The sequence below is a fragment of the Schistocerca nitens genome, chromosome 3 (assembly GCF_023898315.1).
Source record: "Schistocerca nitens isolate TAMUIC-IGC-003100 chromosome 3, iqSchNite1.1, whole genome shotgun sequence".
Classification (NCBI taxonomy): Eukaryota; Metazoa; Arthropoda; class Insecta; order Orthoptera; family Acrididae; genus Schistocerca; species Schistocerca nitens.
The window spans coordinates 321,220,736-321,244,554 of NC_064616.1; the positions used below are offsets into that span (position 1 = coordinate 321,220,736).

General features: G+C 44.6%; 1 long non-coding RNA gene across 1 annotated transcript in view; it reads left to right on the forward strand.

Annotated features, from left to right (window-relative positions):
- The window catches only part of LOC126249587 (uncharacterized), a 97,549-nt gene that overhangs the window by 57,432 nt on the left and 16,298 nt on the right, over positions 1-23,819 (forward strand). Inside the window, exon 4 of the long non-coding RNA XR_007545619.1 lies at positions 13,179-13,228. This is a non-coding gene — a long non-coding RNA (uncharacterized LOC126249587). The remainder of the gene's footprint in view (positions 1-13,178; positions 13,229-23,819) is intronic.

A 23,819-nucleotide genomic window follows, 5' to 3' on the forward strand; every position in this document is an offset into this window, starting at 1 on the left:
CTCGTCAAGTTCCATAGGACCAAATTGAGAAGCAAGTCTCCAAGGTCATGGAATGTGTCAGTACATGAAATTGCAACATAAAAGTAATTACAAATAAAAATAAAATGTTTATGAACCCGAAAAGGTCAATCCATAAATTTAACTAAATGAAATCAACAATACAACAAGAATCATCAAATTTTCAAGAAACTCCCCGACAGAATAGGAGTGACCCATGAGGAAACTCATTAGTTTTGATTTGAAAGCACGTGGATTACCACTAAGATTTTTGAATTCGAGTGGTAGCTTATTGAGTATGAATGCAGCAGTATACTGCACACCTTTCTGCACAAGAGTTAAGGAAATCTGATACAAATGCAGGTTTCATTTCTGCTGAGTATTAACTGAGTGAAAGCTGCTTATTCTTGGTAATCAGCTAATATTGTTAACAAAAATTGACAGTAAGGAATGTATATATTGAGAGGCCAATGTCAAATATCTAGACTTGTGAACAGGGGTCAACAAGAGTTTTGTGAACTTACACCACTTACTGCCCAAACTGCCCGTTTCTGAGCCAAGAATATCCTTTTAGAATGGGAAGAGTTACCTTAAAAATATAATACCATATGACATAAGCGAATTAAAATTAGCAAATTAGACTAATTTTCATGTGGAACGGTCACTCCACTTCAGATACTGTTCGAATAGTAAAAATGACGGCATTAACTCTTTGAACAAGATCCTGAACGTGGGCTTCCCACAACAGTTTACTATCTATATGAACACCTAGAAATTTGAACTGTTCAGTTTCACTAATCATATGCCCATTCTGTGAAATTTAAGGTCAGGTTTTGTTGAATTGTGTGTTAGAAACTGTAAAAACTGAGTCTTACTGTGATTTAGCATTAGTTTGGTTTTCTACAAGCCATGAACTTAGGTCATGAACTGCACTATTTGAAATGGAGCCAATGTTGCATAAAACATCCTTTACTACCAAGCTAGTTTCATCAGCAAACAGAAATATTTTGGAGTTACTCATAATACTAGAGGGCATATCATTTATGTAAATAAGGAACAGGATTGGCCCCAACACTGATCCCTGGGGCACCCTCCCCTCCCCCCTCCCACTTGACCTCACTCAGACCCCACATCACAGCCATTCTTAACATTGTGAATAATGATCTGTTGCTGTCTGTTGCTAAAGTAAGAGGTGAACCAATTGTGAGCTGCTCCCCGTATTCCGTAATGGTCCAGCTTCTGAAGCAATATTTTGTCATCAACACAATCAAACGCCATAGTTAAATAAATAAATAAATAAATAAATATGCCTAGTGTTCGAAACTTTTTGTTTAACCAATCCAGTACCTCAGAGAGAAAAGAGAATATAGCATTTTCAGTTGTTAAACGACTTCCAAAGCTGAACTGTACATTTGCTAGCAAATTGTGTGATATAAAATGATTAATTATCCTTAGATACACAGCCTTTTCAATAACTTTAGCAAACACTGAGGGCATAGAAATAGGTCTAAAATTATCTAAATTATCCCTTTCTCCCTTTTTATAAAGGGGCTTTACTACTGAGTACTTCAATCGTTCTGGAAACTAACATGTGCAGCACAGTACTTGAATACTCTGCTAGGCACTTCATCATAACGATGGAAGTGCTTAGTCTTCAGTGATTTAATTATTGACTCAATCTCTCCCTTGTCTGTATCACAGAGGAGTATTTCAGACATCAATCTCGGAAAGGCATTTGCCAAGAAAGTTATGATTCCGTGTAGAAACTAACTTTGTTTAATTCACCAGCAATGCTCAGAAAATGATTGTTAAATACTGTACATATATCTGATTTATCAGTAAGATAAATATTTTTACTGACTTTATAGTAAAAATATTTCCTTGACAACATTACTGATTTGGAATCAGGAGAAACTTTCTTCATTATGGATGAAAATATGAAGTAGTATTGTCATTGTAAATATTAAAATAACTATATAAGAATAAAATTAAATACATAATCAACAAAATGCATCACATCCCAGCAAGAACTGTGACGAAACACAAAAAATGCAGTACTTCAGAAAATTTTACTTAAAGAACTATACAACACTAATATTGAAATAGTATACGCTGCTTTTAAATTCCAGTTAAGTATTTAAGGACGTTATTATGATGTATAGAGTAGTAATGTTTTAATTGTACCCATATTATGTGATAAACTCAAAACTGCCATCTTTCAACTTATGTCACTTTCATTCCTGGTTATGTGATATAGCTCAGTGATAGTAACATAACTGAATTATCTTTACATATTCTGTTAATCATTCAACAAAAGCTTACAAACTGCAGGAAATATTTAAGGTTCGGCCTGCTTTGAAATATGAAATAAATATGCAAGGCTTTGATAGAAATCTCATGTTGCGAGAAAACAAAGAGTAACTAAAAGTCTTTGCTTCACGGGGACTGCTTGTCTGAAATTTGAGTTTCTCTTTGAAACAACTGGCACTATAATATTTATCATAATTTCAAAATCTGACAGTGAAATCGTAGTGAAGTTACGAAAGCCAGAACAGTCTTCCAAATTCAGCTCACTAAGCATGTCATTCCTGCCACTTCGTCTTAGAGTACGTTTTGGTGCACTGACGATGACTACATCATTTTCTTTGTCGACTTAATTCATTGAGTATCAGTAATGCAGCACCAAATGTCATTAAGACATAGCGTAGCTCTTGATGCAAATTGTTGTTATGGTCTTCAGCCCAGAGATTGGTTTGATGCAGCCCTCCATGATACCCTATCCTGTGCAAGGTTCATCGTCTCTGAATAACTACTGCAACCTACATCTTTCTGAAACTGCTTAGTGTATTCATCCCATGGTCTCCCTCTATGATTTTTACCCTCCACACTTCCCTCCAATACTAAATTGGTGATCCCTTGATGTCTCAGAACGTGTCGTACCAACCGATCCCTTCTTCTAGTCAAGTTGTGCCACAAACTCCTCTTCTCCCCAATTCTATTCAATACTTCCTCATTAGTTATGCGATCTACCCATCTAATCTTCAGCATTCTTCGTAGCACCACATTTCGAAAGCTTCTATTCTCTTGTTGTCTAAACTATTTATCATCCATGTATCACTTCCATACATGGCTACACTCCATACAAATACTTTCAGAAACGACTTCCTGACATCTAAATCTATACTCGATGTTAACAAATTTCTCTTCTTCAGAAACGCTTTCCTTGCCATTGCCAGTCTCCATTTTATATCCTCTCTACTTCGACTGCTATCAGTTATTTTGCTCCCCAAATAGCAAAACTCATTTACTACTTTAAGTGTCTCATTTCCTAATCTAATTCCCTCAGCATCACCTAATTTAATATGACTACATTCCATTGTCCTCATTTTGTTTCTGTTGATGTTCATCTTATATCCTCCTTTCAAGATGCTGTCCATTCTGTTCAACTGCTCTTCCAGGTCCTTTGCGGTCTCTGACAGAATTACAATGTCATCTGCAAACCTCAAAGTTTTTATTTCTTCCCCATGGATTTTAATTCCTACTCCGAATTTTTCTTTTGTTTCCTTCAGTGCTTGCTCAGTATACAGATTGAATAATATTGGGGACAGGCTACACCCTGTCTCATTCCCTTCCCAACCACTACTACCCTTTCATGCCCCTTGACGCTTACAACTACCATCTGGTTTCTGTAAAAATGTAAATAGCCTTGCGCTCCCTGTATTTGACGCTTGCCACCTTCAAAATTTGAAAGAGAGCATTCCAATCAACATTGTCAAAAGCTTTCTCTAAGTCTACAAATGATAGAAAAGTAGGTTTGCCTTTCCTTAATCTATCTTCTAAGATAAGTCATAGGGTCAGTATTGCCTTGCATGTTCCAACATTTCGACAAAATCCAAACTGATCTTCCCCAAGATTGGCTTCTACAACTTTTTCCATTCGTCTGTACAGAATTCATGTTAGTATTTTGCAGCCATGACTCATTAAACTGATAGTTCGGTGTAATTTTCACATTTGTCAACATCTCCTTTCTTCGGGACTAGAATTATTATATTCTTCTTGAAGTCTGAGGGTATTTCGCCTATCTCATACATCTTGCTCACCAGATGGTAGAGTTTTCTCATAGTTGGCTCTCCCAAGACTATCAGTAGTTCTAATGGAATGTTGTCTACTCCCAGGGCCTTGTTTCAACTTAAAACTTTCAGTGTTCCTTTCATCAATTAAATTCAATATCTCTGCTGTTACCTAAGGATTTCTACTAGCCCTCATCTTTTTACCTACTTGATCCTCTGCTGCCTTCACTATTTCATCTCTCAAAGGTACCCATTCTTCTTCTACTGTATTTCTTTCCTCCGTTCTTTCTTCTACTGTATTTCTCTCCTCCGTTCTTTCTTCTACTGTATTTCTCTCCTCCATTCCCTAATGCTCTCTCTGAAATTCTCTACAACCTCTGGTTCTTTCAGTTTATCCATGTCCCATCTCCTTAAAAGTGCCACGTTTTTGTAGTTTCTTAAGTTTTAATCTACAGTTCATAACCAATAAATTGTAGTCAGAATCCACATCTGTCCCTGGATATGTCTTAAAATTTAAAACCTGGTTTCTAAATCTATGTCTAACCATTGTACAATCTATCTGAAATCTTCGTGTCTCCAGGCCTCTTCCACATTTACAACCTTCTGTCATCATTCTTGAACCAAGTTTTAGCTATGATTAAGTTATGGTCTGTGCAAAATTCTACCAGGTGGCTTCCTCTTTCATTCCTTACCCCCATTCCATATTCACCTACTACTTTTCCTTATCGTCCTTTGCCTGCCATAAATTCCAGTCGCCCATGGCTATTAAATTTTCGGTATCCCTTCACTATCTGAATAATTTCTTTTATCGCATCATAGATTTCTTCAATCTCTTCATCATCATCATCATCATCATCATCATCGTCATCATCATCATTTGTGGGGCCCGTTGGCATATAAACTTGAACTACTGTGGTAGGTGTGAGCTTTGTATCTATCTTAGCTACAATAATGTATTCATAGTAGCTTTCCCGCGCTCCTATTTTGTTTATCCATTATTAATCCTACTCCTCCATTACCCCTATTTGATTCTGTATTTATAACCTTGTATTCACCTGACCAAAAGTCTTGTTCCTCCTGCCACCGGACATCACTAATTCCCACTATATGTAATGTTAACCTATCCATTTCCCTTTTTAAATTTTCTAACCTACCTGCCCAATTAAGGGAACTGACATTCCACGCTCCAATCTGTAGGATGCCAGTTTTCTTTCTCCTGATAACGACATTCTCCTGAGTACTCCCTGCCCGGAGATCTGAATGGGAGACTATTTTACCTCCAGAATATTTTACCCAAAAGGATGCCATCATCATTTAACCATACAGTAAAGCTGCTTGCCCTTGGGAAAAATTATGGCTGTAGTTTGCCCTTGCTTTCAGCTGTTCGCAGTACCAGCACAGCAAGGCCGTTTTGGTTCCTGTTAAAAGGCCAGATCAGTCAACCATCCAGACTGTTGCCCCTGCAACTACTGAAGAGGCTGCTGCTGCTCCTCTTCAGCAACCACAAGTTTCTCTGGCCTCTCAACAGATACCACTCCATTGTGGTTGCACTTACGATACATCTATCTGTATCGCTGAGGCATGCAAGCCTCCCAACCGATGGCAAGGTCCATGGTTCATGGAATGTTGCACAAGCTCACCACAGCAGATGATGCGAATACACGTGTTTGTCACTAGTGTTGAGATAGACACAAACAATGAACAAGGTTGTCAACATTTGGTTGAACATTTTGCAAATAGAAACCCGTTTTCTGCTTCATTGTATACATGCCTTAATATAACCACCATATCTGATTAGCAAGAGTAATAACAATGTGATCTTAGATATTACTCATTGGCTCTTTGCAGTTTATAAAGAAACAATTGCTGCAAATGCCTTTATCTGCAGTATGGGTAAGGCACTCGAAAAGTTAACAGCCAAATACAAAGAATAAAGAAAGCATGAAGGGGAAATGAATATGTCCACAACACTGTCATACATGTCGTTCAGTAGGCCTACATCTTTGCACTGTATGAGAAGTAGTTACTGAAAGTACCAGAGATTGAGTTTACAATCCTGGCTGACTCGCAGCTTGGTCGAGGAGGCTGACGTGGCACTGAGATGGAACTTGGTGAGCTTGACCAGAACAGGGTGCTGAGTACAAAGGCAGGCTACTGCAGGTAACAGGCTGAGACATCACTGAAAGGGTCTTGCTCATCAAGGTGGTGACAGGCACAAGGCTGGCTGACAAAGTCCAGCAACAAAGTATTACTCACAAATACAGGATGATCCAGAAAGAAACCCCTTCTCTACAGTTTAAAAAAAACTTTATAAACACAGGTCTTCATGATCTACAAATGCAGACATATTTGTAAATCTTCAGAGTTACATGTGGTATACAGCACTCACTCCTTAAAGATCACATCATTCGTATGAGCAGCGCCTTATCAGAGCACTCGTGTAGATGAGCTATGAAGCTGCTACACAGTGTCCTCCAGTACAGCGACGGGTATAACGATGAGTTCTCAACAGATGTTTGCCTCCGGTGCCTGGAGGTTTACAGCGTGATTTTCCAACACTGTGGACTTAAGAAACCACCAGAGGAAGAAATTGGGAGCCGTCAGATAGGGTGAAGGTGCTGGCCAAGCCACATCACCAAGTCAGGAGATGAGATGGTTAGGAAAATATTCACACAGTTCATCCATTGACAAATGGGCAGTGTGTGCAGTTGCAACATCCTGTTGGTACCACATTGTTGGCCATTGATGCTGTTGTAGTGCAGGGATGAGAAAATTCTGAATTGTGGACACACATCATTCAGAAGTCACAGTACATGTGGCACAATTGTTGTCCCGAATAATATGGACTGATGATCCCATCTGTAGTGAGTCCACACCACATTGTTAATTTTGGCCTGTGTAGTGCCTGTTCATGGACTTTCTGTGGGTTCTCAGTGCTCCAAAAATGGTAGCTTTGCTTGTTAACTGCCCCTAACAATAAGAAGTGTGCCTTATTAGATATCATCAAGCTGTCAATAATTCCTGGATTAGCAGCCAGTATTTCCAGAAATGCGTTGCAAGACCGAACATGGGCAGTGGGCCTTAGGCTTTGCACTGCCATAGTATACTAGTATATAGTATATATAATATAATTACAAAAGGATTACAGTAGTTCTAAGCCTCATGTAGAATATCCATACATATATAAACATAAATAACAAGCCACGAATCCCAATACTGCCTTTGGACAACAACTTTACAAGCTCTGTCTTTTTACCACAGTCTCATATACCGGGTGATCAAAAAGTCAGTATTTGAAAACTGAATAAATCAGGGAATAATGTAGATAGAGATGTACAAATTGGCACATATGCCTGGAATGACACGGGGTTTTATTAGAACCAAAAAAATACAAAAGTTCAAAAAATGTCCGACAGATGGTGCTTCATCTGATCAGAATAGCAATAATTAGCATAACAAAGTAAGACAAAGCAAAGATGATGTTCTTTACAGGAAATGCTCAATATGTCCACCATCATTCCTCAACAATAGCTGTAGTCGAGCTATAATGTTGTGAACAGCACTGTAAAGCATGTCCGGAGTTATGGTGAGGCTTTGGCGTCGGATGTTGTCTTTCAGCATCCCTATAGATGTCGGTCGGTCACGATACACTTGTGACTTCAGGTAACCCCAAAGCCAATAATCGCACGGACTGAGGTGTGGGGACCTGGGAGGCCAAGCATGACGAAAGTGGCGGCTGAGCACACGATCATCACGAAACAACGCGCGCAAGAGATCTTTCACGCATCTAGCAATATGGGGTGGAGCGCCATCCTGCATAAACATCGTACGTTCCAGCAGGTGTTTATCAGCCAGGCTGGGGATGATGTGATTCTGTAACGTATCGGTGTACCTCTCACCTGTCACGGTAGCAGTTACAAAACCGGAATCACGCATTTCCTCGAAGAAAAAAGGCCCGATAACGGTAGATGTGGTAAATCCGACCCATACCGTGAGTTTCTCGTCATGCATTGGAGTTTCCACGACAGTTCTAGGATTTTTGATAGACCAAATTCTGCAGTTGTGTGCGTTGGCAGACCCTTGGAGCGTGAAATGAGCTTCATCGGTCCACAACACGTTACTCAACCAATCATCATCTTCCACCATCTTTTGAAACGCCCACACCGCAAATGCCCTCACTAAATCGCCAGGAAACAGTTCATGATGCCGATGGATTTTGTACGGATAGCATCGGAGGGTACCCCTAAGTGCCAACCAAACAGTCTCAGCAGCATTACGCCTTGTGCTCAGTGCCAACATCCCGCTTGCTGCCATTGAGGAGGTATTAGCCAACAAGGATCGGCAGATCACTGCGCAAGCACAGGAACTGCTCAACCAGTGTCAATTAATCACCGACCTCTGCGCCCAAGTGATTCCCCCACGCAGACAAGCACTCTTCACATTACGCTACATTCACCTGCAACTGGTGACTCCTGTACAACCGTCCCACTGTGGCAGCTGACTCCAGCGGTGGAACCAGCGGCTGCAGATGCAGACCCAGAACACCACACCACTGTGCTCTGGCAGGTGGAGGGCCCACGACGCAAACTCAGAAACACTACGCAAACAAGTGAGCAACCACACTCGCTAGGCAGCCAGAAGGCGCTGCTGCCTACACCGAAACCCACACTTCCGGTTAGGGACACTACCACAACAACCAACACGACCCAACCTGCGGTCAACACCACCACAGAAACACCAACCACAGCTATGCCCGCACAACAAAAGACTGGTTTTCCCCCAGTCATAATACAAAACTAAGGGGACCTTAGTGTCCTCAACACAACATTTGCGGTAAGGCACACACACCTTGTACGCTTCACACAAAGTACTCTGGGGATAGGGCCTCACTGTACGTATCAACAAACAATGAACACAAAGATCTTATCTTCCTCAAAGAAAAGGGGATCGAGCACCACATGTACAGAACAGCTGAAGAAGGAACACAGCAGTATGTGGTCAAGGGAGTGGACAACAGTACAAGCGGCGCTCAACTTCTTGGGATTCGACTGCAAAAGTGCTTCCCAGATGATGGGCTTCCACTCCCACAATCGTCTACCACACTACCTGGTCGAGTTGGCTGACACGGCCACCTCCCGCGGCCTTCTGCAGATAAAGAGCCTTCTGCAGATGGATGTAAGGGTAGAGCTATATGAACCACCACAAGTCCCCCAACAATGCAACAACTGCCAGCGATTCGGTCATTCAGGCCTTCGCTGCGACCTGGCACTCCGTTGCCGCGGGTGCGCTGGCAAACACGCATCCAACGCCTGTACACTTATCCATCAAAACATACGCCATTGCTACAACTGTGGTCAAGGCCATGCGGCCAACTACAGGGGCTGCAGCGTATACAAAGAGGCGCAGAGGCGCAAAACTCAAAAATTGAGACAACCCAACGCCATACCACGTCCAAGGCCCACACCAAACCCTGTTAGGAACGGAGTATCGTTTGCCATGGCCACACGTCCTGGAGGAGCGGAGGAACCTCCGTGCCCAGCGCACACACTTAACACAACCACTGCGACAACAACACAACCGTCTCAGCCAACATGCAACAACACAACCACACTGGTACCGACACCAGTTCCCCAAAACAACACAACCCCCACCCCCTGAGACCACAGCCTGCGAATCCACACACAGCACACAGGAAGACGCACCTACACAAGGCGACCAAGAACCCAGAGAAAGCGTAGGCGACCATGAGGTAACAGGAGTGGGATCACATGTACACCACAACAAACTACCCAGCAACAACAGAACACTGAAACGCAGGCACACAGTCAGCAAGCCAGTGATACCAGCACACACACTACTCCACCCCTCACTACAGCTGAAAAACAGGCACTACAAAATGCACCACACAGCAGCAACACAAGCGCCAGCCCACACATAACGCCAACACCCGCACCAGCGGCCGCCAACACTACAACCTAGCCACAGGCCGACACACACACACACACACACACACACACACACACACACACACACACACACAACACCAACATAACACTTGAGGGTTTATTGGCAACAATATTCCCCCAGCACATGACCACTCAGATCTTTAGCAAGAGAGCGGTGGCCGTCACTACACTCATCACGTGGGCAATACTGCGCCGCCATAGAAACAGCGCTCACCATGCTGTTCGCACCCCTACATGGATAACATGACACCCCCGGCCCCCATCACAAACAACCAGACACTGACACAGATCCTGTTCCGGAATGCAGATGGGATCAACAACAAAAGGGCGGAATTTGCCGCGCTCATGGAGAGTAAGGGTGTCCTTATCGCACTACTGAGCGAAACTAAGCTCAAACCACGCAACCAACTAAACTTCACCGGCTACTGCGTCTATCGTACCGACCTACAGGTCGGCTCTGGTCATGGCGGAACAGCCATCATCATACACAAAGACATAGAACACACAAACATTGTGCTCCCTGAACTTAAAAAACTACAGGCAACCGCCGTCAGGGTCATGTTCAACAGAGCCTACACTACACTGGTGTCAGTATACAGCAGCCCTAAAAACATCGAAACACGCGACATCAGCACAATACTCAACAAATCACCGCGCGTAATCGCCGCTGGAGATCTTAACAGAAAACACCCTGACTGGAACTCATATATATGAAACTCCAATGGCAAGAAACTATACGAACACGCACTAGGACGAAACTACATCACACTAGCGCCGACCCAACCGACGCACATTCCCTACCGGAGGGGACACAGGCCAGACGTGTTAGACATGGCTCTCATTAAGGGCATAACAACGACACTCAACGTTGCCTTGAAAACGATCTGCCCTCAAATCACCAACCCGTTATACTGTACATTGAAGAAACATTGCAGCACATGGAACAACGCAGGATGTTAGACTACAGGCGCGCGAATTGGACGCTGTTCAAGGAAACGCTTGACAGTCGCGTCCCACCCACCCACGCGATTAACGAGACAGCTCAAATTGATGAGGCAGTTGAAACCCTCACCAGCGCCGTCAAAGACGCAATAACCGACACCATACCGATTCACACACAACAACAACACAGTGCTGCCATGTCCCAGGAGATCCTGGGCCTTATCTCAATGAGAAACCGCCTCAGGAGACATTGGCAGCGTACCAGGCGCCAGCACTTCAAACAGCACATGAACAGGCTCCAGGGAATAATACGGGACAAAATACAAACATTTAAAACACAACAGTGGGACCAGAAACTCGAAGGGCTGGACACCACGCGACCTGGCGTGTGGCAAATGGCCCGACACTTCGCCAGGGAGAAACTGTAGACACCCACGCTACAAGGGCCCAATGGACCAGCATATTCTGCGGAAGCAAAAGCGGAATTGATGGCCCTCACACTCGCAGCGTTATTCAACCGAACCTGGATCCCTCAGACCCAGCATTCACACTTGCGACCGACCACGAGGTCACACGCATCCTGGCCCAACCAGCGCACAACATCATCCGACAAGCTAGTACAGCTTAAGTCAAATGGGCCATAATGCATACCACCACTAGGAAGCCCCCTGGTCACGATAGCACTCAAAACCGTGTCCTCCAGGAGTTCACGAACAAAGCAGTAGACTACCTAACACACATCACGAAAGCCATACTTAAACATCAACATTTCCCCGCCTTTTGGAAGACAGCCAAGGTCCTGATGTTCAGGAAGCTGGGGAAAGATCACTTCCTCCCAAAAAATTACCAACCCATCAGTCTGCTGAGCGCACTCAGCAGGATCGTTGAGAAGGTAATATTAAAACGACTCACCAGGCACTGTATCACAAACGACACCCTGAGACTGGAGCAATTCGGTTTCAGGAATCACCACTCAATAACACAACAACTGCTCCACGTCACTGAATACATAACACACGGATACAACACAAACAAAGCAACTGGACATCGATAAGGCTTTCGATCGTCTATGGCACAACGGCCTTATACGCAAATTCAGTGACGCAGGGTTCCCCGACGAGCTTGTACGTCTCATACACTCATATCTCATGGACAGGAGTTTCAACACCGACACGCAGGGCAAACAATCGACACGACATGGTATCCAGGCAGGAGTATCCCAAGGAAGCATCCTAGGGTCCTTACTGTTTAACCTCTACATTAACGACTTCCCAGCTACACACAACACAACGGTGGCAATCTACGCAGATGACACTGCCATCCTTGCACAAGATTGGAAGCCGTCTAACATTAACTCACGACTACAGACTGCACTCACAGCGGCAGAGCCTTGGCTGGTGAAATGGTGGGTTAGAGTAAACGTCGACAAGTGCGAAGCCGTTCTGTTCACTAGAAGACCGAAACAACTGCGTAAACATCAGCACTGCAACCCAATAACACTACATGCACGCCCAATACGTTTCCGCGACAAGGTCAAATATCTCAGTTTCCGGCTGGACCGGATACTACTCTAGGGGGGACAACATTCAACACGTGACCAACAAAGCAAACGCAAGGCTCAAACAACTCTACCCTATGCTTAACAGGCGTAGCACATTGAATAGGAGGGTGTCTAGGTCCATGTACATGACACGTATTCGACCCCTGATGACGTACGCAGCCCCTGTCTGGGGATACGCTGCGCCCACACGCCTGCACCGTCTGCAGCTCATACAGAACAAAGTACTCAGAATCATAAGCAACGCTCCGCTCTACACACTCACCGCGGACCTTCACCGGGAATATCGGCTAGATACTATCTTGCAGGTATTCCAACAACTCTCCACACGACTGTACAATAACACGAGACACTCGCGCAACCCGTTTATCCTTTCTCTGTGTAACTACGACCACAACCATAGATGGAAACATAATAGACCAAAGACACTATTGGCAAGGAACTAAACATCTATGGTCCATAGAACGCTAACACGACGATACTGGCGAGCCCCTGCAACACAGCTACTACTGGTAACCCCAGATGCTCGACCCGCCGAAAAACAGGCAACCGCAGGGAAACCAGCCACACACACCCCGTACACTGTCTGTGAGTCGATCTATGACTAATCGCCCACTAATGTATGACGACCTTTAACTGTTACAGGGACGCAGCAACTGCAGCAGGCCCCACAACGAGCTTCCGCAATGACAATGGTAACGATGCACGATACCTCGCACTAACGTAACCACACCCTGCATACACTGTCGCAGATAGCAAGCCACTCCTACTGTTGCAGAAGTTTTTTTCCCTTGGCGCTTGCCTTGACACTTTTTTTCCTCTGCCCTTACAACCGCTACCCTTCGATCACTTTCGTCCACTTTCTATCTCCTGATGGACCATGTTAATGAGTAATCTTACCCAGACGCATGGATAACATCACAGCCCACATCCTATTACTCCTGATTAAAAAACTAACATGTTATACGGATGTGACACGAGAACTTTTGGTTTGGTAACCACATTGGCGTGGGCGTGGAGGGCCCCATCCTTTGTGTTGGCACTGATTGATAGAGTTGTTGGATGTCCTCCTGAGGGATATCGTTCTGTTCAATTGGTGCACTAGATCATCAAAATCCTGCGATAGAGGACCCTGCCCATAATGCTCCAAATGTGCCCAATTGGGGAGAGATCTGGTGACCTTGCTGGGCAAGGTAGTGTTTGGCAAGCATGAAGACAAACAGTAGAAACTATTGCCATGTGGGGGCAGGCATTATCTTCCTGAAATGTAAGCCCAGGATGGCTTGGCATGAAGGGCAACAAAACGTGGCATAGAGCACTGTTGATGTGCTGTAAGGGTGCCACAGATGGCAACCAAAGGAGTGCTGGTATGAAATGAAATGGCACCCCTGACCCCAGACGATCACTCCTGGTAGTGAGGCCATACGGTGGGCAGCAGTCAGGCTAGTATCCCACCACTGTCCAAGGCATCTCCAGGGCTCTCTGCCGCCGTTGGATAAGCAGCTGCCAGCAGAAAGTCGTATACTCCTAGCTCACTTATTTGTTACATAGTTTAATTAATTTCTTTGCGTGTTTTTGGTACTTGCATTGTTTAATTCATAAATTTCGGGCGTATTATAGTATTTGAGAGTTGTAGCATCGCGTTTTAGTACCTGAATAGTGTAAAATCGCGTAGTCTCCTTCCGCCGCCGAGCAGTGTGTCAGCAGGGCGCAAGTAGCAGCATTACTGCATATACTAGGCAATCTTGTATTTTAATAACCGTTTAAATTTTGTGTCGATTTGTTTGTGCTCTCTGTACATTAGTTCAGACGTTCTTTGCACAACAGTTTTTAGCATGGATAGGGACTGCAACTGCTGTCTTCGGATGTAGGCTGAGTTGGCATCCCTTCGCTCCCAGCTTCAGGCAGTGTTGGCTTCGGTCACACAGCTTGAGGCTGTTGCCAATGGGCATCTCTGTGGGGGTCCGGATGGGGGTTTGTCGGGGACGGCCAGCTTGTCCCACGCATCCCCCGATCGGGCTACGAATGTGGCTGCCCGGGATACTGCCCACATTGAGGCTGATTCCTCACCTGTGGTAGAGTGGGAGGTCGTCTCGAGGTGTGGCAGGGGGCGAAAGACATTCCGGAGGTCTGAACGGAAGGCCTCTCCAGTTTGTCGGCCGGACATGGCTGCTTGTCCTGTTCCACAGGTTGCCCCTCAGTCTGCAAGATCCGGGCGGTCGCAGAGGGTGGGCTTACTGGTAGTTGGGAGCTGCAACGTCAGGCGCGTAATGGGGCCCCTTAGGGATATGGCAGCAAGAGAAGGGAAGAAAACCAATGTGCACTCCATATGCATACCGGGGGGAGTCATTCCAGATGTGGAAAGGGTCCTTCCGGATGCCATGAAGGGTACAGGGTGCACCCATCTGCAGGTGGTCGCTCATGTCGGCACCAATGATGTGTGTCGCTATGGGGTGGTGGGGTTTCGGGTTCTGCTGGATAGGTCAGGAGTCCACTACACGCAGCAAGCGGCTACACGGGTAGCAGGGGTTGTGTGGCGTGGACTGGGCGGTTTGTTAGGTTAGATGCCCTCAGGCAAGTACAGAAAGGGCAACAGCCTCAAAGGGTGCGGGGCAAAGTCAGGACATGCGGGGACCAAGCAGCAATCGGTATTGTAATTGTAAACTGTCGAAGCTGCATTGGTAATGTACCGGAACGTCAAGCGCTGATAGAAAGCACCGAAGCTGAAATCTTTATAGGTACAGAAAGCTGGCTGAAGCCAGAGATAAATTCTGCCGAAATTTTTACAAAGGTACAGGCAGTGTTTAGAAGGATAGTTTGCATGCGACCGGTGGTGGCGTGTTTATCGCTGTTAGTAGCAGTTTATCCTGTAGTGAAGTAGAAGTGGATAGTTACTGTGAACTATTATGGGTGGAGGTTACACTCAACAACCGAGCTAGGTTAATAATTGGCTCCTTTTACTGACCTCCCAACTCAGCAGCATTAGTGGCAGAACAACTGAGAGAAAATTTGGAATACATTGCACATAAATTTTCTCAGCATATTATAGTCTTAGATGGAGATTTCAATTTACCAGATATAGACTGGGACACTCAGACGTTTAGGACGGGTGGTAGGGCCAGAGCATCGAGTGACATTATACTGAGTGCACTATCCGAAAATTACCTCGAGCAATTAAACAGAGAACCGACTCGTGGAGATAACATCTTGGACCTACTGATAACAAACAGACCTGAACTTTTCGACTCTGTAAGTGCAGAACCAGGAATCGGTGATCATAAGGCCGTTGCAGCATCCCTGAATATGGAAGTTAATAGGAATATAGAAAAAGGGAGGAAGGTTTATCTGTTTAGCAAGAGTAATAGAAGGCAGATTTCAGACTACCTAACAGATCTGTTCCGACACTGACAATGTTGAGTGTTTATGGAAAAAGTTCAAGGCAATCGTAAAATGCGTTTTAGACAGGTACGTGCCGAGTAAAACTGTGAGGGACGGGAAAAACCCACCGTGGTTCAACAACAAAGTTAGGAAACTACTGCGAAAGCAAAGAGAGCTTCATTGCAAGTTTAAACGCAGCCAAAACCTCTCAGACAAACAGAAGCAAAACAATGTCAAAGTTAGCGTAAGGAGGGCTATGCGTGAAGCGTTCAGAGAATTCGAAAGTAAAATTCTATGTACCGACTTGACAGAAAATCCTAGGAAGTTCTGCTCTTATGTTAAATCAGTAAGTGGCTCGAAACAGCATATCCAAACACTCCGGGATGATGATGGCATTGAAACAGAGGATGGCACGCGTAAATCTGAAATACTAAACACCTTTTTCCAAAGCTGTTTCACAGAGGAAGACCGCACTTCAGTTCCTTCTCTAAATCCTCGCACAAACAAAAAAATGGCTGACATCGAAATACGTGTTCAAGGAATAGAAAAGCAACTGGAATCACTCAACAGAGGAAAGTCCACTGGACCTGACGGGATACAAATTCGATTCTACACAGAGTACGCGAAAGAACTAGCCCCCCTTCTAACAGCCGTGTACCGCAAGTCTCTAGAGGAGCGGAAGGTTCCAAACGATTGGAAAAGAGCACAGGTAGTCCCAGTCTTCAAGAAGGGTCGTCGAGCAGGTGCGCAAAACTATAGACCTATATCTCTGACATCGATCTGTTGTAGAATTTTAGAACATGTTTTTTGCTCGGGTATCATGTCGTTTTTGGAAACCCGGAATCTACTCTGTAGGAATCAACATGGATTCCGGAAACAGCAATCGTGTGAGACCCAACTCGCTTTATTTGTTCTTGAGACCCAGAAAATATTAGATACAGGCTCCCAGGTAGATGCTATTTTCCTTGACTTCCGGAAGGCGTTCGATGCAGTTCCGCACTGTCGCCTGATAAACAAAGTAAGAGCCTACGGAATATCAGACCAGCTGTGTGGCTGGGTTGAAGAATTTTTAGCAAACAGAAGACAGCATGTTGTTATCAACGGAGAGACGTCTACAGACGTTAAAGTAACCTCTGGCATGCCACAGGGGATTGTTATGGGACCATTACTTTTCACAATATACACTCCTGGAAATTGAAATAAGAACACCGTGAATTCATTGTCCCAGGAAGGGGAAACTTTATTGACACATTCCTGGGGTCAGATACATCACATGATCACACTGACAGAACCACAGGCACATAGACACAGGCAACAGAGCATGCACAATGTTGGCACTAGTACAGTGTATATCCACCTTTTGCAGCAATGCCGGCTGCTATTCTCCCATGGAGACGATCGTAGAGATGCTGGATGTAGTCCTGTGGAACGGCTTGCCATGCCATTTCCACCTGGCGCCTCAGTTGGACCAGCGTTCGTGCTGGACGTGCAGACTGCGTGAGACGACGCTTCATCCAGTCCCAAACATGCTCAATGGGGGACAGATCCGGAGATCTTGCTGGCCAGGGTAGTTGACTTACACCTTCTAGAGCACGTTGGGTGGCACAGGATACATGCGGACGTGCATTGTCCTGTTGGAACAGCAAGTTCCCTTGCCGGTCTAGGAATGGTAGAACGATGGGTTCGATGACGGTTTGGATGTACCGTGCACTATTCAGTGTCCCCTCGACGATCACCAGTGGTGTACGGCCAGTGTAGGAGATCGCTCCCCACACCATGATGCCGGGTGTTGGCCCTGTGTGCCTCGGTCGTATGCAGTCCTGATTGTGGCGCTCACCTGCACGGCGCCAAACACGCATACGACCATCATTGGCACCAAGGCAGAAGCGACTCTCATCGCTGAAGACGACACGTCTCCATTCGTCCCTCCATTCACGCCTGTCGCGACACCACTGGAGGCGGGCTGCACGATGTTGGGGCGTGAGCGGAAGACGGCCTAACGGTGTGCGGGACCGTAGCCCAGCTTCATGGAGACGGTTGCGAATGGTCCTCGCCGATACCCCAGGAGCAACAGTGTCCCTAATTTGCTGGGAAGTGGCGGTGCGGTCCCCTACGGCACTGCGTAGGATCCTACGGTCTTGGCGTGCATCCGTGCGTCGCTGCGGTCCGGTCCCAGGTCGACGGGCACTTGCACCTTCCGCCGACCACTGGCGACAACATCGATGTACTGTGGAGACCTCACGCCCCACGTGTTGAGCAATTCGGCGGTACGTCCACCCGGCCTCCCGCATGCCCACTATACGCCCTCGCTCAAAGTCCGTCAACTGCACATACGGTTCACGTCCACGCTGTCGCGGCATGCTACCAGTGTTAAAGACTGCGATGGAGCTCCGTATGCCACGGCAAACTGGCTGACACTGACGGCGGCGGTGCACAAATGCTGCGCAGCTAGCGCCATTCGACGGCCAACACCGCGGTTCCTGGTGTGTCCGCTGTGCCGTGCGTGTGATCATTGCTTGTACAGCCCTCTCGCAGTGTCCGGAGCAAGTATGGTGGGTCTGACACACCGGTGTCAATGTGTTCTTTTTTCCATTTCCAGGAGTGTATATATATGACCTAGTAGATAGTGTCGGAAGTTCCATGTGGCTTTTCGTGGATGATGCTGTAGTATACAGAGAAGTTGCAGCATTAGAAAATTGTAGCGGAATGCAGGAAGATCTGCAGCGGATAGGCACTTGGTGCAGGAAGTGGCAACTGACCCTTAACATAGACAAATGTAATGTATTCCGAATACATAGAAAGAAAGATCCTTTATTGTACGATTACATGATAGCGGAACAAACACTGGTAGCAGTTACTTCTGTAAAATATCTGGGAGTATGCGTGCAGAACGATTTGAAGTGGAATTATGATATAAAATTAATTGTTGGTAAGCCGGTTACCAGGTTGAGATTCGTTGGGAGAGTCCTTAGAAAATGTAGTCCATCAAAAGGAGGTGGCTTACAAAACACTCGTTCGACCTATACTTGAGTATTGCTCATCAGTGTGGAATCCGTACCAGATCGGGTAGATGGAAAAGATAGAGAAGATCCAAAGAAGAGCGGCGCATTTCGTCACAGGGTTATTTGGTAACCGTGATAGCGTTACGGAGATGTTTAGCAAACTCAAGTGGCAGACTCTGCAAGAGAGGCGCTCTGCATCGCGGTGTAGCTTGCTCGCCAGGTTTCGAGAGGGTGCGTTTCTGGATGAGGTATCGAATATATTGCTTCCCCCTACTTATACCTGCAGAGGAGATCACGAATGTAAAATTAGAGAGATTAGAGCGCGCACGGAGGCTTTCAGACAGTCGTTCTTCCCGCAAACCATACGCGACTCGAACAGAAAAGGGAGGTAATGACAGTGGCACGTAAAGTGCCCTCCGCCACACACCGTTGGGTGGCTTGCGGAGTATAAATGTAGATGTAGATACATCGTTGCTGCTCATCGGAGCTCAGTTCAAAGTGGGGCTCCTTACTGGAGACAATGCCGGGCTGAGGTAATTCATAATTTTCAAACACAGTGTATGTTCCAAAATCCTACTGCAAATCAACGTTAGTGATATGGGTCTCTAATTCAGTGAGTTACTCCTATTTCCATTCTTGGGTATTGGTGTGATTGTGCAGTTTTTCAGTCTTTGCGTACGGATGTTTCTACAAGCGAATGAGTGTATGTTATTGCTGAGTATGGAGTTACTGTATCAGCATACTCTGAAAGGCGCCTGACTGCTATTTAACCTGTATCAGAGGCTTTACCTTTATTAAATGATTTAAGCTTGCTTGATACACTGATGAAGTCTATTACAAACATACTCATGCTAGCAGTTCATCATTTGAATTCTGGAATATTTACTTTGTCTTCTCTGGTGAAGTAAATTCGTAAAATTGTGTTTAGTAACTCTGCTTTAGTGGCACCTGCACTATCATCAGTAACATTGCCATTGTTATCACAGAGTGAAAGTATTGACTGTGTCTTGGTATTGGTGTACTTTACATAGGACCAGTATCTCTTTGGGTTTTCTGTCATATTTCAAGATAGAGTTTCGTCATGGAAACTATTAAAAGCATCTCGCATTGCAGTTTATACTAAATTTCAAGCTTCTGTAAAACTTTGCCAATATTCAGAATTTTGCGTTCTTTTAAATTTAGTATTCCTTTTTTGTTGCTTCTGCAACAGTCTTCTGACCTGTTTCTGTACAATGGGGGATCAGTACCACCTCTCATAAATTTATATTATATCAATTGTCGTCAATCTTATTTCTCTGAAATCAGATTCCCTGTGGTCTACGCTTACACTGATTAAAGGGAGTGAAGACTGTTTCTTAGGTATGTCTCAAGCGAATTTTTATATGCTTTTTTAATAGATGTACTTTTTGTTTATTTTTGGTGGTTTTGGATGTTACAGTATTTAGTCTTGCTACATCCACCTTCTGGGAAAAGATCGCTATATCTATCATGATGCTCCCTATTCGCTCAGGATTTCTTGTTGCTAAGAGGTAAAGTATGTTTTTGCAACTATTTACACTTTAGGTGGTCTCCTGAACTAACTGTTCAAAATAACTTTCCGAGAAAGCATTCAGTGTGATTTTGGACATTGTTTTATGCGTACCACCAACTTTAAACATCTATTCCCGCCAACGTATCAAAAGTAGATTGAAGTCATCACCAGCTATAACTGTATGAATGGATACCTATATGGAATGAGACCCAAGTGTTCTTTGAACTGTTCAGCAACTGTATCATCTGAGTCAGGGGGTGGGTGAAAAGAAACGATTATTAATACACTATGTAATTAAAAGTATCCGGACACCTGGCTAAAAATGACTTAAAAGTTCATGGCACTGATATGGAGTACCTGGCAGTAGGTGGCAGCACAATGCACCTAATATAAAAAACGTATGTTTTTGGTGGTGTCTGGATACTTCTGATCACATAGTGTATATGCTAGTTTTCATGTGGAACTTCTACCCTTAGTAACTCAAAGAAACTATCTACTTCAGTTTCACTACAAAGTAAACTACATCTGACAGCAATAAACACTCCACCACCAGCTGTATTTACTCTATCCTTTCTGAACAAGATTAAGTTCCTTGTAAAAATTTTGGCTAAACTTTTCTCCAGTTTTAGGCAGCTTTCTGTATGTACACAGTTTTAGGTTCAGTGCTTCCTATTAGCACTTTGTGCTCCGATTCTTCCCCAACACAGCTATGACAATTTACAGCGACAAGCAATTGTTGTTAGGTTTACTTTGGTCCTGCATTTCCCCTGTACACTTGTAGATTGACGCCCTTGCTGTAGATTCCCGAGACCCTCTAACCTACAAAACTTCCCAGTCCCCTCCACACAGCCTTCACTACCTGTGTAGCCACTTCATGTTTGTAGTGGACCCCTGACCTAAGTGGAACCCAGAAACCCACCAACCTATGGTGTATGTCGTGGCATCTACAGCCTACATGATTGCAGAACCATCTGAGCCTCTGATGCAGGTACTCCACCCAACTCTGTTCCAGAAGACCATAGTCAGTTCTGTCGACGATGCTACAGATGGGGAGCTTCACCTTCACCGTGCAAGCAAGACTGGCAGTCTTTATCACTAGAGCTAGCCTCTTGAAACCAGAGGGGATCTCTGCAATCCCAAAGCAACACACTTCATTACTACTAATACCCCCTACTTGCTGTTGTTCACACTGTTTCACCCTGTTAAAGCCCATGTTGCTTTATAGGCGCAACATATTATCATACCAGCGACATGTAGTATACACAACATTGGAAATTAATAACAGTTAAACATTATACATGAAAGTATGGGGTTTTTTGACATTTGACCATTAAGGCTAGATGCCGTCTGAAGGAGGGGTTAGTGTCGCTCTGCAAGTAGCTTGCAGTGACCTCAGGCTCGACCAATCAGTCATGAACAAACAGTAGACAAATTGTATGCGATATTTTTGTATGTTGTGCTCTTTTTACTTCTTTGCTTATCATGCGCTCTTGCTTGTTGTAAGAAGTCTTCATGTGGTGGAAAGTGAAGTAAAATAAACGTGTATATTCAGACATCGTGTCTACATGATCACTGAAGTGTTGTTCAGTTAGTGAACATACGAAGCCTACGCTGGTAACCCCACAAAGGAACACAGGAAATGAATAACCTCAAAGATGGCAGCTGCAGGGTACATATCAAGGAATGCATATGGCATAGCATTCCGAGGCAGGTACATCACAGATCATCATCCCACGCAACTTACAACGCTAACTATGTTACATTGCCTTCGTTATGGACCTGAGTTATGGTTCAATGAGGCAGAAAGCATTTTCAGTCAGTATGATGTCAGGAATGATACGGAAAATTTTCACTGCATGATTGCCCACTTCATCAAAATTCAGATTGTTTAAGCAGAAAAAGTTTTGCTAACACATAGTTACATTGCCTAAAAATATTGCCTTATCAAAAATTTCATGCCACAACACCTGAAGTACAGCTTCAGGGATTACTTACAGATGAGCTGTTGGGATATAGATCTCCCAGACAACTATTACAGGAGCTTAGTCACTGCTGGGGCTAGATTTGTTACCAGGAAATTCCTTATGGATGTTGTGGCTCAGACAGCTCCCTACAGATGTTCGTATCATTTTGGCAGGAAACACGGAGTTGTCACTTGGCGTGTTAGTGGATAGCGTGAAACCCATTGCAAGTTGTTTGCACTACAACATTGGCAGAATGGAAGCAAAATACTACAGGGTGGATGGTCCCCAACTGTACGTGCTAGGTGCAGATCCACTCTACGGCCTTGGACCATGCATTCTAAGCAGTGCACACTCGACAACTACGTATCAATTGGCTGCAAGCATGAAAGAGCCGAGTGCCAAAATTCAAATTACGGCACTTAAAAAGTGCAACATAGTGATGCTGTAAGACATACCAATGCATCCTTTCTTTCTCCATGATCAGGATGACAAAATATGTGCTGAGAAGTTCAGCTGATGCTGGTATCACCAACGATTCAGAAGCAAAGCTAGGGAAATTGTAGTACCCTGTAGTCATCCAAACGCTTCTGACAGTCACTAAAGGGCATCAGTAGCTGTGACTCTCTTTTAAATAGTCACCCTACCCACTATCCTCCCTCTGCAGCTGCCGTGTTGGGAATTCTCATGGTGTACGCTTTTGTTAATGCCCGCAGAGTGCAACCAGTTGCACAATGCAGGAAGATGTCCAATAACAGCTTGTTGCAGCAAATTCCTTTCAGCACTACTCTCTTGACAGATCCAGAAGTGCAACATGGAAAGCAACAAACAAACAAACAAACAGGTCATGAGTGGCTCTGGTACCAATCGCAACCAGTCGGCTCAGATTCATACTAAACAAAGTGGAGACAAGTACCACAGGCTTCTCCTCAAAGCAGAATAATGTTAACATTCACAAGGCAAAGTTCGCTCCCATTCTGGGTTCTGATACAGTAATCATAGATTGAGTTCCAAAACTCATAACTGCCAGATGCCAGTGCTAACCTTTATGGAAGGTTTTGAGAACTTAAGCTTTGAAGAAATGTGCTTCAAATACCAGAGGAATTTCGGGGCCTCCTGCAATGAGTTGTTCCAACAACTACAGAGAATTGGTTTCCTGTAGTCGGCTGTAAATGACTCCAGAAGACTATTTCTGCAGGCAATTTAACAGGAACAGAATTCCTGGTGGACACACGATTTGCTCTCGATGTACTCCCAAATCACAGTTTCAGCACTGCTTCTTCCCCTTTGTTTGAATAAGAGAGTTATTAGCTGCCATCAAAAGTTATGATCTTGCACAATACTCTTTGTGCAAGATCATAACTTTTGATGGCAGCTAATAACTCTCTTATTCAAACAAAGGGGAAGAAGCAGT